General features: G+C 34.2%; 1 long non-coding RNA gene across 1 annotated transcript in view; it reads left to right on the top strand.

The window, feature by feature from the left end:
- The first annotated feature begins 5,697 nt into the window (after window positions 1-5,697).
- LOC111088331 overlaps window positions 5,698-8,861 on the top strand; it is a 9,421-nt gene continuing 6,257 nt past the window's right edge. Inside the window, exon 1 of the long non-coding RNA XR_002612876.1 lies at window positions 5,698-5,785. This is a non-coding gene — a long non-coding RNA (uncharacterized LOC111088331). The remainder of the gene's footprint in view (window positions 5,786-8,861) is intronic.

The following is an 8,861-nucleotide window of genomic DNA, read 5'->3' as shown; positions in this document are numbered from 1 at the left end:
CGTTTGTTCTCGTACGAAAAGAAAATTTTAAATTTCTAGGGTTAATAATAAATGTTCATTTGTTCTTCTTTGAAGGCCTGGCATGGCCAGGTGGTTAGGGTACTCGACTCGCAATCTGCGGGTCGCGGGTTCGAACCCCCGTCACACCAAAACATGCTCACCCGGCGTCCGGACTAGGACGCCAGTCCTACTCCCGAATATTCCATACACCATACGAAACAACAAATTTACAAAATTAATGTGTCTAATCGGCCTATAAATCCAGGAGAATTTTATAGAAGCCCTCAAAACTCCATTCAGAGAAGGTTAATGAGAGACAGTGACCAAGACCTGCTGAACAACGTGAAGGTTATATATTCTTAAAATTGGCCGGCTGACGTTCAGTCCGACCTTGCGTATGCAGAATGAAACCTCAGATATCTGTATTCTCGATTTCAAGCTACTGAATTGTTTGAGGTTAAGCACAAAGCTACACAATGGGCTATCTGTGTCATGTCCACCACGGTTATCGAAACTCGGTTTTTAGTGTTGTAAGTCCGTAGACATGCCGCTGTGCCACTGGGGGGTTCAAGTTCCTGAAGGACAGACATTTCGAGCATTTCGGGAATTTATCAGTAGTGGCAGTATTCCTTCAGCTTCAATCCCATTACAAAGGACCATAGTCCTCATGCTAATTTCATCTAGCGAATGGTAGAGCGGATTCTCACAAATGAACCTAATCATCGCCCCAAATCGATCGTCTCTTTGCATGTTGATTCGTGGTTGGCTCAAGGACATCATTCAGCAATTGATAATAAATGGTAAGAGTTGATTACGTGATGATCATATTGAAAAAAAGTTTGGAGTCAGTGTGGAAATTGATGTAGTTCCTGTATTCATTTTTATTTCATATTTACATATATATATAATAATTAAATTCTGTTGGAATATAAGAACGTAACAAATACACGGGACAATTCAGTATAAATAAATAAATATGCATGTACTTCACAAAAACTATATATCAATTAAGCCTAATTTAGCCAAAAGTTCTTGATATTAAAATACTATAACCGTTTTGTTAATAATAATAACAATAGTATCAGCAGAACGGTAAATGTTCGGTAAACAATGAAATATTAGAAATGGTGATATTAGGAATAAAATTCTAAACAGAAAATCCAATATGTATATATATTTAATAAATATGTTATTTTGGATGTAAAATTTAAAATATCAATATCATCAAATATGATATATGCGCTAACTTAATCATAATTATGTGAGTTCCTCTTCCTCTTTTATAGTCCCTCAAAGTCTGCGGACTTACTAGAATCCGGGTTTTCGATATCCGTGGTGGGCAGAGCACAGATAGCTCATTGTGGAACTTTGTGCTTAACTTTAAATAAACTTCATTTTTATCTACAAATTAAGCACTGGATATTTACCTTGACAACTTAACATTGTAAATAGTTATCAAATTTATAGAATGAAACGCAATTCGATAGAAACTTAGATATAAATCATTTTCCTATATCGAAATATTAAGAATTGATTTTTTGGCTTTATTTTTGCACTATTTAACACATATTTAAGAAATGGGATGTTTATTTTTTCAATACATTTCAACTATTTTAAGAACGTCCAAGAAAGATGGCAAACAACTTCATAGAAATATTTCTTTTATATATTTTACCTGACGTTTCGGCCTTCGCCTCTTGCCGTGGTTTTTAGCGTTACAAGAAAATAATGTTATGTTGTATTTCATAGATCTATTATATCTAATTTTTTTCCTTAATGTGTGCTAGTTAAAAATCAAATCGTAACTGCTACTCATATTTGTACGTTTTTTTTTTTTACATATCTTTCTTAGCGTTAGCCTCATCGTGGTTCAGTGGCAAATCTGAAGGCTTATATCACTAAAAGTCGGGTTTAAATATCTGCTTTTTGTTTAACAACAAACAAAAGCTTAGCGCCATTGTATATTTCTCAGCAAGTCTTATTCGGTCTAAGAAATGTTACGAATTACATGAAGCAGTTTAAGTACAATAACCACCGACTGATGATTAATTATATTATAGTCAGTGTGACATGAGCCATGAAACTCCAACTTGTTGTGTATGTTTTGATACGTTTGAATAAATATTTCTAAATGAGCGAGTTGAATGTGATTGAAATATTGTGATGAAGCTAAACATTATTGATAAAATTTGGTGCCCATTATGCAACTAGTGGCTTTGTAAGAAGAGAACCACAAATACATAAAAGCATGAAAATACAGTCTAAGGTGTTTATTTACATATTTCAAAAATTGACAGATGTATACTTGTTTTCCAATACAGTTATTTTAGAGCATTCTATGGACAGTAGCGTAGATAGATATATACATTGCACTTTTCAGGTTACCAGCGTTATTTACTGTTTGGTACATTGGACACGTTCATGAAGATCATTCAATTATAATTTCAAAAAAAAGGTGCAAAGAAGTTTTATATTATAATTATATATTTTTGTTTATAGTGATTCAAACAAAAGCTAAGAAGACAGTATAGGAAACCTAGCGCCATCAAGTGGCTAGCGTGCCGGACTGTAGAATCGAGGTTACGTGGTTTTCGCCTCGTTACTGCCAATAACAAATATATATCGCGCTCCACAATTTAGGGCCGTGGTTGCGTTATAGCGCGACAGTCAAACCCTATTATTCGATTACACTAGCCCACAACTTGACGGTGACTGGTGTTGATTAGTTGGTCACTCTAACCTATCGACTCAAAATTAGGGACGGCTAACGTAGGTAGCTCTCGAATGACTCCACGCAAAATTCAACAAAAACACAAACTTATGCAGGCTCACGATATACTGTGCTGAGCGGGTTGTTTTTTCTTTACTTGCACAAAAAAAGCCTTTAAAACGCAGCTAGTTGTTGGAAAGACCAGGCAGTATTAGAAATTAACCTGAAGATATGCAAATTGGGTCAGGGCAGAAGATGAACACTCAACTTCGTTTACCGTGACGTCTCAGTTTTCATTTCTTCAAGTCGTCTCGTCAAGGAAGCTAGTTTGTCCTCAAGGTTAATCACGTAACTCAGCTTCTCATAGTTCACGAACTTCAGTGGTGAGCATTCTTGTTAATTACGAGAAAGCTCATGTAAATATAAAGTTAGGAAAAGCGCTTTCTTGAAAAGTAAATCTAATAATTACACTATTTCTGTAGTAACTCTATAGATGATTAAATGTTGATCTTATTTTACTTAGTTACTGACTAATCAGGTTTTCATGCTTTCTAGTAGCCGATTTCAATCATCATGGTTCATTGGATAGTTTGTTTGTTTTGTCGTTAAGCGCTAATCTACACAATGGACTATCTACGCTGTGCCCACCATAGGTATCGAAACCCGATTTCGTAGTGCTATAAGCCTTCAGACTTACCGTTGAGCCACTAGGTGGCTCATTAGATGGAGAAATAAATTGGAAATGAAACTAGAAATAAAAGCAAGATTCCACAAACTGGCAGAACAAACAACTTTTTGACTTATGAAAAAACTCAAAATAATAATTTTATTATTAGTGTACGAACTATGCTTTGATTAAAAAATTATTTTCTAACTTGTAATTTTGATAATTGGGTAGAAATTAAATTCAGACCTTTGTAATAGTTGATGCACATCGTTTAAGATCTTCCTGAACCTTGCACTAGGTTTATTGAATTAAGGAGAGAGAGTTGAGCAGGAATTAGTACTTACATTCCAAAATGCTTGGAATAATATAATCAACAATTTATTTTTATGCGTGGCACAGTGGCATGTGTAAAAACCGAGTTTCGATACACGTGGTGGACAGTGTACGGATAACCCATTGCGTAGCATTGTGTTTAACTACAAACAAACAAAAATATTTTTTATGCCCTGAATCCGAGTCCGAAAACTGTTTTTTCCTCGTGGTATTTTCAAGGAAAAATCCGGCCCTAAGTTGGGAACTTTATTTGAAGATACTTCTCCACCTAACATACAAGTAAATTCAGCGTAGCCTGGCGGTGAAAGGTGGCATTATTTCTTTTATAGATATTTTGATAAAACTTTGTATAAACTTATTGGTTGTGTCAAATACAATTTTAAAAAACTGTTTGTGCAGATATGTGCAAAAAATAACAACATAGTCAAATACCGAAAATGACTTAGATATCTGTTCTCCCCTGAATAGTTTGAGGGATGTTTCTCATACGATATGGAGGAGCATTAGGAACACGACAGTTAAAGTACACTTACAATATTTTATAAAAATTGATAAAGTAAAATAATGAAATTGAAGAACTTTTATATTGTTATATCAGTCAAACGGTATTTTTCGACATCCACCTGGCGTGGACTTGTGTTTAGTGTGTCCGGGCTGTAAATCCTAGGATTTTTGGTTCGCGTTCCGTTGCTGCAAAAAATGCGCTTCACAATTTAGCGCCATAGGATCTGCTATAAGAGCGATGCCCAAACCCTACTAATCGGACAAACAACAGTAGCTTAAGAGTTGGCGGCGGATACTAGTGACAATCTGCCTTCTTTATAGTTTATAAATTCAAAACTGGAAAGGCTATTCGCTTTGGGCGAAATTTCTAAAAGAAACAAACAAATTGAATATGTCACAATATTGATGTAAACGACTGTGGGGAAAACTTGTAGGATGACAAATCTACAAACTGAGAAGAGATGATGATCCACATACTAACATATCGTGTAAGTCAGACATTCGTATTTGATCTTCTGATACAAGAATATTTTGTCGGGGAATATATTTCTTGCACCTTTGTATTTCTATGTAGTCAACCTTTACACATTTTTTTTCTTCATTAAACTTTGCTTATATTCCACCTTTACCACCATCAAACATCAATCCTTGATATTTATAAATCCCAAAAATTATTTCGCAGCAGAATGAAGTCCGTAAGGCTCCAGACTGAGGTTTGTATGAATTGCAATTAGCCAGTAGGCCCGGTATGGCCAGGTGGTTAGGGCGCTTGACTCACAATTTGCGGGTCGCGAGTTCGAATCCCCGTCACACCAAAGATGCTCGCCCTTTCAGCCGTGGGGGCGTTATAATGTGACAGTCAATCCCACTATTCGGTGGTAAAATAGTAGCCCAAAAGTTGGCGGTGGGTGGTGATGACTAGTTGCCTTCCCTCTAGTCTTACACTGCTAAAGTAGGAACGGCTAGCGCAGATAGCCCTCGTGTAGCTTTGTGCGAAATTCAAAACAACCAACCAACCAACCAACCAATTAGCCAATATTCCATGACAGTTAGTCATTTAGTACTTCAAATTCAGCTGAAGTAGGTTTCTCTGTTAACAAAGTAAAGCATGTAATTTTTTTATTTGTTTCCTAATTCATAGATCTCAATGCGACTAACAAACCATTAGATTGAACTTGGTTCTGGATTCAAGTATCTTTTTCAGTTATTTTTGATCAATTTTCGTATGTTGCCTAAGCAGGTGTATTATGTCATTCCTTAAATGAATTGAATTGCCTTACAGTGTACTTGAGAATTCACTTTGCAAGTTGCTGAGTGACAAATGTATTTGTGTTTCACAAAAGTAAAACGACGACTTCTCAAAGTACAGTAGCCGACACACCAAAGTAATTGGATATGACACGTGATGGCAAGAACTGAGTTCTTGCATATGAGACCAGTGGTGTAAACTCACTTTGTTAATAAGGATTTCGCCTACAGACATATCGGATTGAAGAAGCAAACAACTGTTAAGTATAAAATAGAATCATCCTTATTGTTTGTTGTCTTGGTTGTCCTACGCTTGTTTAGAGGTCAGTTTCTTGGAACTTTTGGTTAGTAAGCAATTTCTTTACCTTTACCGCCAATTAAATAAGGATTATCAGTAATATTAGTATTAAAAAGAATAAATTCTCAACTTTCTATCTTGATTATAATAACAGATTGTAGTTACAAGTGCGTACAACTTAATTTGTCTACTTTGTGTCTAGTCAGGATATGAAATCGTTACATGCTTTGAATACTTCTTAATTTGTAATATTATAAATTTTGTTCATTACTTGAAACTGTCGTATTACCCATATTGGTAGATTGTAGTTTAACTTGCTTGGTTTCAGAGATATAGTTTCCCAGAGACAGTAAGCAAATATTGTCACGCCTTGGGAGTTGCTGTTTCATAATTACGAACAGGACATTAAGAACTAATTAGGAAAACTATAGGTCGATAGTGGTAAATTATGGGGGTCATGGGAGGGTCCTCATATTGTGTTGATACGGGTTTTCATGTCTGAAGAAAATTAATGAATCGTTCTACCCCTAGCAGTTGTTTTTGACCACAATTGATCCCTCTCGGGTGGAGACCCCAAAATCCCTTACCTGGAGGTAACCTCCATGGCACACACGTCGTAATAAGCGCACTTTCTTTGAAAGACACAAGAACACAACAACATAATTAGGATATTATAACATAAATAAATCATTAACCCATCTTGCTGTAAACATTATTATACTTGAAAAGAAGAACATCTTATGCAGAATAGTGTTTCGAGTTATTAAGATCATTAGGGCATCATTCTCCGGGCCTAAAACGAAACTGAATTTGCTTGGGATATTTGAACTGTATGATTTCTACACAAAAATGGTAGTCATAAAATAATTACATTTCAATGTGTGCTCTTTTTTCTTATAATAAATCTGTACACAACCGTTTCAATGTTATAAGAGACAATAAATGAAAATGCATAGACAGCTAAACAGCAATGCATTTAAGGTACAAAACAAGTTATTTATATGTGTCAAAAGAATTTGCATACAAGTCGTACAAGAGAAAATTTTTTTTCTTCGTGAAAAAACAAAAACAACAACTCGAAAATTGAAAAGAAACAGATATGCAATAGTGAGCTAAGTTTTGCCGGCCCAGACTTAATGATGGGGAAATGAAAAGTATTCTTTTTTTACTTTTTAATAGAATTATATATACTTTCAGTGAAAAAATACATTGAATTGTGATAGGTAGCTCCACTTAGTACAAACCTATTCACAACTACGTATATTTGTGGGAAAATACCAAGAAATATGACGAAACAACTTTTTTTTAATTTCCATTTATATCGACCTATATTGTAACACGATCCAGGAATTAATGAGTTTCTATACAACTTTCCAGTTCTCATGTATTTTGATTCTATGTTACAACTATGCAGTAGTTACCGTATACGTTGTTTCACCTATAATATAAAAACTGGAATCTTCCAGGTGAATCTAAAATTTAAATAAATAAAGTGTTAATGATAACAAATATATCAGTTACGAATAAACCGAAACACATAGAGGCAGGCAAATAAATTCGTTAATTATAATTTTATTTTTTGTCCAATTTTAAGAATAAAGAGAATTTCTAAGATAAGTGTTTTACTATACATGAATTATAATTATTAAAGGCTAAGAACATAAACCTAATAGTATAAACGCCATGTTAAGTCATCAGAAGTCAAGGCATACAAATATAAAACAATTGGATGCACCAGCATGAACCCCTAATCATATACGTATAATAGATGTTCACCTTGACAACATAGCATTGTAAATGCCTATCAAACTGACAGACTGAAATATAATTCGACAGAAACTTGTCGACATATTATTTACTGTGTCAAAACATTAAGAATTGAGAGTTATGCTGTGCTTTTGCACTGTTTATCAAATATTTAAGAAAAGAAGTTTTTATATTTTCAATATATTCAAACTATTACGAATGTCGAAAAAAAAAGACTACATACAACTTCAGGTAAATATTTATTTTTCATTTTGTGTTTAACGCTTGTGTTTACGACTTTTTCCAAGGTCTTTGAGGATCACAAGTTACGAAGATGATTTTGAATGATAATAATTGAAAATAATATGAGTACGACAGTATAACATAACGATGCACGATGAAACGTCCTAGAAGTATTGTTAAGCAATTATACTCGTCGCAAGACATTAATATCAGACCTTTTATATTTCAACACTACATTCTTTAGTCAGCCCTTGTAAAAATCTTAAAGGACCGAAAAAAGAATGTGTTAAAAATATAGTAGGCATAATAATAATAATGTCTAATTACAATTATTACATATACATTCTACAGATTTATTTTATTTCTCACCAAAGGTAAAATCGAAAAGAGAATAGGAGATGTAGAGGCCTAATGCTTTATTTGATTGGCTGTACTCTATGCTGTGGTCTGCAGTTTCGCCTATTCAAGGCTCATCAGGCACGGCTTGAGCTGGCAAACCAAAGAAATACAGTTAAGCCTCTTATAACGATGATTTGTATATAATATTAATGTTAATTACAATTATGTATCGCCAGCTTAGAAAAGGCTTTCACGTCATAACAATTGTTGTTAGACAAGCTTGAGTCACTGATCACTATAATTAATGTAAATAAATAAATAAAAATACAATAAGCCTTACATGGAATAATAATAATTTTACAGGAGCCATGTTTAGACTTCGAAATTACATAATGTTCGGAATACTAAGTTTATATATTATATGCGCTGTATCTGTTAATAGAAGAGCGTTTAGATTGATTCACAAGATATTATTTAAATTTTCTTTCATGAAAATTATCATAATTCTCTAAAACTTTGATATGACGAACGTTTTGTCAATTATGCCTTGTGAATTGGTGTAATGTTCCGCGGTGGCTTCTTCGTTGTCAAGATTAACAGTGGCACGAACATGTTCTTTGAAAGGTCCATGTACCATAAGGTTAGATTCGCCTATACGCGTGGCTGAACACTGTGCATATCTTATTTCATAGACAGCGTTCCAAAGTGTACAGAGTTTCTCTAAGCCATTGGTCTTAGCAGAGCATTTTTTGAATTTACAAAAAATTTTGTTA

The sequence above is a fragment of the Limulus polyphemus genome, unplaced genomic scaffold, assembly GCF_000517525.1.
Source record: "Limulus polyphemus unplaced genomic scaffold, Limulus_polyphemus-2.1.2 Scaffold3555, whole genome shotgun sequence".
NCBI lineage: Eukaryota > Metazoa > Arthropoda > Merostomata > Xiphosura > Limulidae > Limulus > Limulus polyphemus.
The sequence above is the reverse complement of the archived record's forward strand: the minus strand, read 5'-3'. Positions and strand labels throughout refer to the sequence as shown.